General features: G+C 40.4%; 1 pseudogene; it reads right to left on the reverse strand.

The window, feature by feature from the left end:
- Positions 1–219: 219 nt before the first annotated feature.
- LOC140511376 (sodium/potassium-transporting ATPase subunit alpha-1 pseudogene) lies at positions 220–2,918 on the reverse strand (annotated as a pseudogene).
- Positions 2,919–10,672: the final 7,754 nt, after the last annotated feature.

A 10,672-nucleotide genomic window follows, 5' to 3' on the forward strand; every position in this document is an offset into this window, starting at 1 on the left:
ACAAAAGCAAAAAAGCACAAAAAAACCTTCCCATAGATGGGTGTATACAGGGAGCCCCATCACCCCACCCCATATCTACATGCTTCATTTCAGGGCACACTTGCTTTCCCCACATGCTTTGGTTCTTTCCTACCAGGGTAAAATTCTGAATTCTAAGACTGAATTACACAAATAGGTGGTGATCAAAGCAGAATATGTGGAAATGCCCATGATATGCAGTACAGAGGGATTAGTAGTAGGTTTCTTTCTCCACCCAGCCACCAGGGCTCCTTCTGATGATAAGCTTTTTGACTTCATCATACATGAAGATAAGGAGAGAGTACAGGAAGGCACAGAACCACCAAGTTGGTTTGAGGGGGTACATCCTTAGGGCAACACCCATTCCAGGACAATATGAAAGAAAGGTAGCAAAGGCAATTTCTTCAAAGAGGCTAAATAATAAAATCTTATTCTTCATTCCTTGTTGGAAGACTAAATTCCTTCTGGTGTTACAAATAATTAAGTCAGCCCACTGTACCGCCACAATACTGACAAAGAAGGTTGTGTGGCAAGTGAACTCCATGATTTTCCTCTGTTCATAGGTCCACTGCTGACCATAGCTGTTCTCCACATCATTTGTCCGTAGATCATCCCCATCCACTCAGATCCCTAACAGGCCTGAGGGTAGGAAACCATTCTCTTCCAGAATCACAAAATATGTAAAGAAGCCTCCAAGAGCTTGGATCATACCAATCTGTCCATAGGCCATGCTAATCAGCCACTCATTCACCAGTTTGTCAGTTTTAGGATTTCTTGGTTGTCTCTTCATGCAAAGCTATCATCAAGGAGGATCATATCAGAGGCATGCTTGGACACGTCCGAGCTGGAAATACCCATAGCAACCCTACTACCTGCTTTCTAAAGGGCAGGAGAATCATTCACACCATCCCCAGGCACAACTACAATAGCACCTTGTCTCAGGCAACCTTCCACAATAATAAGGTTCTGCTAGGGAGAAGTTCTGGCAAAGACAATCTCAGTGTGGTGCTTCAGGATGTCATCCAGTTGTTCAGAAGTCATATCCTTTAGATCCCTGCATGCACTACACTGGCCTTGGCATCTCTGGCATTTACTTGACTCAGATGAATGTTGAAATGGGCAGCAATGTCTTCCACAGTCTCATTGCCTTCTTGGATGAGGCCTACACCTTTTGCAATACCTTCATCTCTGATTGCATGGTCTCAGTGACTATGATCACCTTAATGACAGCACTTCTACATTTGCCCAGCATCAGAGATAGCAGCCTAGGAAGGATCATTCATGGAGATGAGCCCAACAAAGCAGAGGTTATCCACAGGGAAGTTCACTTCATCTGTATCAAACTGGAATCCTTCAGGAACTTGTCCATCATGTAGATAGAGGTGACAAACACCTAACATTCTTTCTCCAAGACTTCCCAGCTCCAGGTAGGCATTCTGAGAGGCATTGTTTAGTTCTTCACCCAGCTGCTGTTCTTTGCCATGGATCAGAATAGAGCTGCAGTGGTCCAAGATTCTCTCAGGAGCACACTTCCTCACCAAGATATGTCAGGGTTCAGATATGTTTGAGTTCTTATGGATAGATAGCTGGTACTTCTTGGTGGAGTTGAAGGGTATCTCTATAATTTTGGCATTTCTCTCTCTCATTTCTTTGACAGAACAACAGCACACTTCAATGCATTTTAAGAGGGCTGATTCAGTCCAGTCACTGCTGGCTTCAGAATAGGTAGGTTTTCTGGATTAGCCTGAAATGCGGCACAGTTACACAATCCTGAATTTCTGGACAGTGAAACCCAAGTAGCTGAAGTCTTATCAAAAGAGACACCACTCTGTTTTTTTAATATCAGCTTTGTGTATTTGATTGTCAAACCACATGTGAGATATGGTCATCCGATTCTGAGTCAGGATTCCAGTTTCATCAGAGCAGATGGTAGATGTAGAGCCCAATGTTTTCACAGCTTCCAAATTCTTTAGCCAGCAGTTCTTGAGGGCCATTCTTTTGGCAGTCAGGGTCAGACATACTGTGCTATGGCCAGCAAGCCCTCTGGCACATTGGCAACAATGATACCAATGAGGAAAATGATTGCTTCCAGTCAAGTGTATTCAACAATCAGAGAAAGGATAAAGAAGGTAACTCCCAGGAATAGGACAACACCAGTGAGAAGATGGATGAAATGCTCACTTTCTGCTGCAATGGTAGTCTGGCCACCTTCTACCCCAGAGGCAAGGGTAGCAATCTGTCCCATTACAGTTTGATCCCCAGTGTATACAACGATGCCTCAAGAAGTGCCCTCCACACAGTTGGTAGAGAAAAAGGCAATGTTCCTGGCTTCCAGTGGGTTTTCATTAATGAAATCAGGAGAACTGGTTTGTGGTTCAGATTTACCAGTGAGAGAAGAATTGTCTACTTTACATCCATTTGTAGAAATTATTTGTATTTCACCTGGGATTCTGTCACCTCCTTCACCTCTACTAGCTCTCCAACCACAACATCTGCAACATTTATGCTAATTTTTTCACCATTTCAAATCACAAAGACGTGCCGTGGAACCACATTTTTGAAGGACTCCATGATTTTTGAACTCTTTGCTTCTTGGTAGTAGGAGAAGCAGCCAGTGATGATGACCATGGCAGACAGCACCATAACAAGGTAAAGATTATCATTCTCAGGCTCATCTTCAATGGCAGCTTGGATTGGGTCTGTCCTGTATTTTCGGTGAAGCTCATCTAGGTTAAGTTTATGGTCTTCCACTGAGACTTCCTTCTTAAGTTCATCCATATCCTTCTCCTTTTTGACCTTTTATTTTCTCCATGCTCTGACACTGCTGCAAGCTCATATTTATCATGTCTGACTTCCTTCCCCATGGCTGCCATGATCTGGTGCATGCTAGGCCAGGACCTGATGGTTCTGAATCAAACAGGTAAAGGGATTAACTCCTGGCAAGGAGGCAAGAGGAGCTGGAGCCTGACCAGGGCTGCCTAAGGGGTAACCAGGCGTGACCCCTTCTCCTCAGGCTGTCCAGAGCTGTTGCAGCCTCAGCTGCTTCTGTTGCAGTGGCCGCACGTCTGTCTCCTCCTCTGCACCCCAGTCCCCACTGCAGTTCAGTTGTATGCAAAAACAATTCTCAACATTCATTTCTAATACTTTGAATTCCAACTTTTCTCCCTTCCTCCCTCCCCACCCATCCCTGCTGAGAAGGCAAGCAATTCAATACAGGCTATATATGTGTAGTTTTGCAAAAGACTTCCATAATTGTCATGCTGTGTAAGAAGAACTATATTTCCCTCCATCCTATCTTGCCACCCATTTATTCTATTCTCTCATTTGACCTTGTCCTGCCCAAAAATGTTTGCCTCTAATTACTCCCTTTTCTCATTTGCCCTCGCTTCCATCATCCCCTCACCCCACTTGTCCCCTTTCCCTCTGCTTTCCTGTAGTGTAATGTAGATTTTCATACCAAATTGAGTGAGCATGTTATTCCCTCCTTAAGACAAATGTGAAGAGAGTAAGCCTGACTTTTCCCCTCTTACTTCCTCCCTTTTCTCCTCCGCTGAAAAAGCTTTTTCTTGCTTCTTTTATGAGTGATAATTTACCCCATTCCATTTCTCCCTTTCTCCTCCCAATATATTCCTGTTACCCTTAATTTTATTTTGTAGATGTCATTCCTTCTTATTCAACTCAACCTGTGCTCTGTGTGTGTGTGTGTGTGTGTGTGTGTGTGTGTATAATCCCTCCAACCACTCAAATACTGAGAAAAGTCTCAAAAGTTATCAAATATTTTCTTTCCATGTAGGAATGTAAACAGTTCAACTTTACAATGTCCTTTGTGATTTGTCTTTCCTTTTTACTTTTTCATTCTTCTCTTGATTCTTGTGTTTGAAAGTCAAAGTTTCTATTCAGTACTGGTCTTTTCATCAATGCTTGAAAGTCCTCTACATCATTGAATTACCATTTTTTTTACCCTGAAGTATTATACTCAGTTTTGCTGGGTAAGTGATTCTTTGTTTCAATCCCAGTTCCTTTGACTTCTGGAATATCCTATTCCAAGCCCTTTGATCCCTTAATGTAGAAGCTGCCAGATCCTGTGTTATCCTAATTGTATTTCCATAATACTTGAATTGTTTCTTTCTACCTGGTTGCAATATTTTCTCCTTGACCTGGCTACAATGTTCCTAGGAGTTTTTCTTTTCAGGTCTCTTTCAGGAGATGACTGGCCGATTCTTTCCATATTTATTTTGTCCTCTAGTTCTAGGATGTAAGGGCAGATTTCCTTGATAATTCCTTTTCTTGATAATTTCATGAAAGATGATGTCTAGGCTCTTTTTTCTATCATGGCTTTCAGGTAGTCTCATAATTTTTAAATTGTTTCTCCTGGATCTATTTTCCAGGTCAATTGTTTTTCCAATGAGTTATTTCACATTATCTTCCATTTTTTCATTCTTTTGCTTTTATTTTGTAATTTCTTGATTTCTCATAAAGTCATTAGCTTCCAGCTGCTCCATTTTCATTTTTATAGAACTATTTTCTTCAGTGAGCTTTTCCATTTGGCTAATTCTGCTTTTTAAAGCTTTATTCTCGTCATTGGCTTTTTGGACCTCTTTTGCCAACTGAGTTAGCCTATTTTTAAAGATGTTATTTTCTTTAGCATTTCTTTAAGTCTCCTTTAGTGACCTGGTGACTTGCTTTTCATGATTTTCTTTCATTGCTCTCATTTCTCTTCTCAATTATTCCTCCACCTCTCTTACTTGATTTTCAAAATCCTTTTTGAGCTCTTTTATGGCCTGAGACCATTGCATATTTATTTTGGAGGGCGCTGATAGTAAGCATTTTTCTTTTTCATCCAAAAGGATGGAAGAAAATACCTGTTCACCAAGAAATTAACCTACTATAGTCTTATTTTTTGGTCATTTTCTCAGCCAGTTACTTGATTTTTGAGTCCTTTGTCAAGAGGAGGGTATATGCTTGGTACTTGTAAATTCTCAGTTCCTCCAAGGTGGCACAATCAAGGGAGAGGAGTTTACTCCTCTCCTGGCCTACACACTGGTCTAGGAGCAACTAAAAACTTCTCTGCCCAGAATCTGCAAGTAGTGGAATTCCCACTTCACAACAGCCTCCAGATCTGCCAGGTCCCAGGACCTTGCTTAGGGATGACACCCAGATTGGCTGCTCAGTTCCCCCAGGGGCATTAGGTGGAGGGTAAGGCCACCACTCAGTTCTGAAACACAGATCAGCTGCTCAATTCCCCCAGAGGCTTTAGGCTGAGTACTTCACAAATGGATGCTGCTGCTGCTCCTGTTGCTGCTGACCCTGCCACTGCTGCCTTGGGCTGGGGCTAGGGGCGGACCCTGCTCCCTTCTTGATCAGTTGAAAAAGCCCTCTCACTGACTGTTGATGATGCCTTTCTCATTTATGGGTTAAAGGGGTGGAGCCAAGATGGTGGAGTGAAAGCGACTCACCTAAGCTCCTGGACAAACTCCTCTGGAGACCTCTGAAAGGAGAATCTGACCAAACTTTGGAGGTGTGGAATCCAGGGGGTGACAGATTTTGACGGATTCGGAGCCCAGGTTAGACTGGAAGGTCCACGGGAAGGATCTGTTCCGCGGGGGTGAGCCCCCAGCACACAGCGCAGTGTGGTCAGCACAGTGGGGCGGAAGGGACCTGAGAAGCCTGAGAGAGGCAGCAGGAAACAGCGGAGCAGAAGACCAGCCAAATTGAGCCGGTGAGAGCCGCTGAGCCCCAGATATCAGCGCAGCAGCCCTTGAAACCTTCAGCCTGAAGACTAAACTTCGGTAAGTCACTTACTTGAACTTCAGGGAGCCAGGATGGCGGAGTGGTCAGTAAATGCTCTCTCCTCCCCCCGATGACCGTGAAAGAACCATAAAATATTTCCCCAGAAAAATCCTGGGTCAGCAGGAACAGCAGATGGGGGCAAATAGTCTCATAACACCAGAGGCTAGGAAAATAGCAAAGAGGGATTCTTCCTACTGTGGCGGAGGTGATCCGGAAGGACAGAGGACCCAGTGCAGAGAAAATTCACACTGAGACCCAGGCAAGCCTCAACACCAGGAGAGGAGTCCCAGGAGGGGTGGGAACACGCATTAGCATCTAGGCATGCCTCAGCCCTCCAGGGAAAAGGAAAGACAATAGGGAAGCTGGGATCACCATCCCCTGGGCTTGCCTTTGCCTCAGTTCAGCTGAGGAGATCTCCTGTGACCAGACCACTCCTCCCACACACTTAACAAGCTAACCCCAGGGTTGATCTGGGAAACAAAAAAACAAAAACCTGCTTTTAGCTTTTTCACACATCAGCTCAACACAAAGTTCTGTACCTTCTGACTGAAAGAACCAGAAGCTACAATGCTCAGCCAACATCATGAATAGGAAAAAGCAGACGAAAAGTGAAAAAACCATAGAATCTTTCTATGGGGATAAGGACCAAAACACAAACACCAAAGAGGTCAGAGCTGAGACTGTACTTCCATCTGAAACTTCAGAAGGGACTACGAACTTCTCACAAGGACAACTAGCTTTCCTGGAACAGCTGAAGAAGGAAATAGAAGAAAACTTGGCCAATGATTTTAAAATTACAAAAAAAAAGAATTCACTGATGAGAACATCACTTTGAAAATGCAAATTGAACAAATGGAAAAGGAAGTTCAAAAATTAACTGGAGAAAATAATTCCCTAAAAGGAAGCATTAATCAAACGGAAAAGGAAATCCAAAACCTAATTGGGAAAATTAGTCAAATGGAAAAGGAAACACAAAACCTAACTGGGAAAATTGGTCGAATGGAAAAGGAAGTACAAAAATTAAATGGAGAAAATAGCTCCTTAAAGGGAAAAATTGGTCAGATGGAAAAGGAGATGCAAAAGTTAACTGAAGAAAACAATACGATGAAGATTAGAATTGGGCAAGTAGAAACTAATGACTCAATGAGGCAGCAAGAATCAGTCAAACAAAATCTAAAGAATGAAAAGATAGAAAAAATGTAAAATATTTAATTGGAAGAACAACTGACTTGGAAAATAGATCCAGGAGAGAAAATTTAAGAATTATTGGCCTGCCAGAAACCCATGATGAAGAAAAGAGTCTGGACAATATCTTCCAGGAAATCATCAAGGAAAACTGCCCAGAAGTACTAGACTCAGAGGGCAAAATAGTCATCAAAAGAATCCACCGCTCCCCTCCTGAAAGGGATCCCAAACTCAAAACCCCAAGAAATATCGTTGCCAAATTCCAGAGCTATCACGTGAAGGAGAAAATACTACAAGCAACCAGAAAGAAACAATTCAAATATCAAGGACATACAGTCAAGATCACACAGGACCTTGCAGCTTCTACATTAAAAGATCGAAAGAATTGGAACCCAATATTCCATAAAGCAAAGGAGTTGAGTCTTCAACCAAGGATCAACTACCCAGCAAAGTTCAGCATAACATTTCAGGCAAGGAGAAAGTCATTCAACAAAATAAGGGATTTCCAGAGTTTCCTGACCAAAACGCCAGAACTAAATAGACAATTTGATCTTCAAATGCAGGTCTCAAGAGAATCATAAAAAGGTAAACAGGGGGGAAAAAACAAAAACAAAAACTTGTTACTCAATTAGGGCAAACTGTTTACCTCCCTATAAGGTAAGATGATACCTATTAATCTTGAGAACTGTGCAGCTATTATGATAAAAGGGATATACGTAGAGGGAACTGGTATAAAGTAAATGATGTCATGTCATTTATGGGTTAAGGGATCTGAGAACTTCCACTGCTTCTGGGGATTCTACCCCCAAAGCCTGTTCCTGTCCTGTTCCTCCCCATGCCACATGGCTCAAAGCTTGGCTGCACTATGCTCTGTGTGAAAGACCTTTCCTTTCGTCAGCTCTAAATCTTTTTTTACTCTGTCATTCTGTGGCTTCTGCTGCTCTAGAATTTGTTGAGAGTCATGTTTTACAGATATTGTTATGGACTATGGTGGAAGAGCTAGAGTACATGTGTCTTTCTATTCCACCATCTTGGCTTTGCCCAAGACTGAACTTTCTTACTACTGTTCCAAGTTCTTGGGTTTGAAGGCTGCTCTACTCTACCTTTCTCTTTGTTCCAGTGTTCCAGGAGTTGTTCTTGGGGGTAGGAGGAATGCAATTTTATGGTTGTTCTAAGGTGAATATGGGAAAACATTAGCTTTTTTCACCATCTTGGCTTCCGTAAGTTGCCCTTTTTTAATGTGTTATTATTTTCAGTATTTGGGAACCCCACTCCCTTTTCTTTACCAAGCTGTGGACTTATTTTTCATAATTTTTCTGGATCACACTCATTTGTTTTACATTTTTTGTCTACTTCTGCTTTCTCTCTCTCTCTCTCTCAACATACTTCAAATGCTTTGGTTTTAATATTGTAATTGTGAATAATATTGAATCAACTACTAGATCTTTGTGTGCTAAACTGCTCTATAAGCCTGGTTTTTCCATCTTTTATTTTGAAGTAGATTTTTTTGGACCCAAGTGTAAGATGTTCCATATATCCCTGATGAATTTTATTGTATTTCAAGAAACATCATACATGGATAGGAAACCAGTTTCAAAGGCAGAAGACATCGATACAAATCTTATTTTAGACATGTACTAGTTATATGACTCTGAGCAAGTAACATAGCTGCTCAGTGCCCCAGGCAACAGTAAGATTGTAAAGTTTTGTTTTTTTTTTTCTGCATTTTTAGAGAGGGATTCCCTCTAACAATGATATCATTAATGGCTAAAACACACATACACAATAAAAAATTATCCAGTAAGAATCAACTTCTAGTCTCTTCTGCAGTATCATCATTTTTTTCAGACTTAAGTTTTTAAAAAAAAAATAGATGGCTTGCTCAACAACTTGTTTGATCAGAGCATATTAGATCTTACACTTGAAGAGTCCAGCATGTAAGCCTTCAAATTCAGTCTCCTACATTTTCCAGAAAAGAAAATTTTACCAAAGGAGGTTAAACACCTAGCCCAAATTATCACAAGTAGTAAGTGGTTGAGTATGGATTCAAAATTGTATACTTTCCTTCCAATTCAGCACTTTTTCCCCATTTGTTCATGATCCCTTGACAAGAACATGAATCTATAAAGGGTTTATCATACAATAGAATTAGGATTGGAATTGAAATTGGAAAATATATTGTAGTCCATAATGGTAAAAATCTGATTATTCAATCTCATGAGTGATTTTTTAAAAAAATAGGACATTTATTTCACAGCAAGTTCAGCATGAATCAACAAGTTGATGTGAGTATCAGAAAAGTTAATTTCATCTTAGATGCTATTTTAAAAAGTATCATATCAAGGAGAAGGAATGTATCCCATTGTACTTAACACCTGTTACATCTCATCTAGTATATCTTGTTCAGTTTTGAAAGTCACATTTTAAGAAAGCTCTTGGAAAGAGTAGAATTTGTTCAGAAGAGTGCACGATGAATGATAAGACATTCATACCAGTGTATCAGTAACCAAGCACCCCAACATACACATGGGCACTTGCTATCACAGGTTCTTAGATCTGCATTAATAAAAGGAAAGGCAAATTTTGAAGGCTTAACAAGCACAGGTATCAGAGAAAAATCAAAGTCAAAATTTCAGAGAAATCAAAAATCAACAGACAAAGTTTCAAAACTGCCTGACTACTAACATACATACATCTTTACCAGAGAGGGAAGAGGGAAGCACCAAAGTCTTAGTTTTCAGAACACTCAGTGGAGGGGGACTGCTTTTATGGCTTCTCAGAGTCTCATCTGGTACACATTCCTTCTTCCAAAAACTAAGCCCCCACAGTAAAACCTCAGCCTCAGAATATTTATACAGTTTTTAAAGCCAGAGGGCATAACCCTCTGACCCAGCTCCTCAATAGAAAAAAATGAAAGATACTTGGGACCCTCCTACAAAACAGCTCCCCTAATCAATATTCCAACAATGGGCAGGCCTATCAATGGGTAATAAAAGTCCTTCCCAATCACATTATTCAATCAGAGGCATTTTTAGTAAAACAGAAACAACAAAAGATCCTAATTTGATTGCCATTACAACCAGGTGATTTGGGCAATAATTGAAAGATCAGTAATATTTATGCAGCTTTAGAAGAGAAAATGTAGGAAGACATGATGAAGTCTTTAATTTTTTAGACTGACTTGCATATGTAGAGGAATTTTTTAATTAAATCAGTGGTTGAGGACCATCTTAGAATATATTTAGAATTTTAAAAAAATGATATGTTTTTAAACAACTGAATTTGTCACAAAGCAAAATTATATTTAATTGCATATTGAGTTAAAGATATAAAATACTTATTTAAAGGTCAACTTAATGGTCATTTTGTGAAGAGTTTAAAGACATTTTATTATGGATAACTGAACTAAATGATCTTTTTTTTTTTTTCAGTTGCAAGATTCCAAGATATTTCTCCAGTAAAATTTAAGTTCCTTAAAGTCTTTTATCTTTTGGGGGTGGGGTAGGTGGGGTACAGTGAGTGGGTTCTTATATCTGTAATGAGTAGCATAGAGCCTTGCATATAGTACACCTTTAATAGATGTTTGTTGAAGTGAATTGTAATCTCCATGACGTTAAAATCAGGAGTCAATGTAGAATCACTGGGGAACTCCAAAAGATTTGGTTAAATGACAGAATCA

Source organism: Notamacropus eugenii, chromosome 6, assembly GCF_028372415.1.
Source record: "Notamacropus eugenii isolate mMacEug1 chromosome 6, mMacEug1.pri_v2, whole genome shotgun sequence".
Lineage (NCBI taxonomy): Eukaryota > Metazoa > Chordata > Mammalia > Diprotodontia > Macropodidae > Notamacropus > Notamacropus eugenii.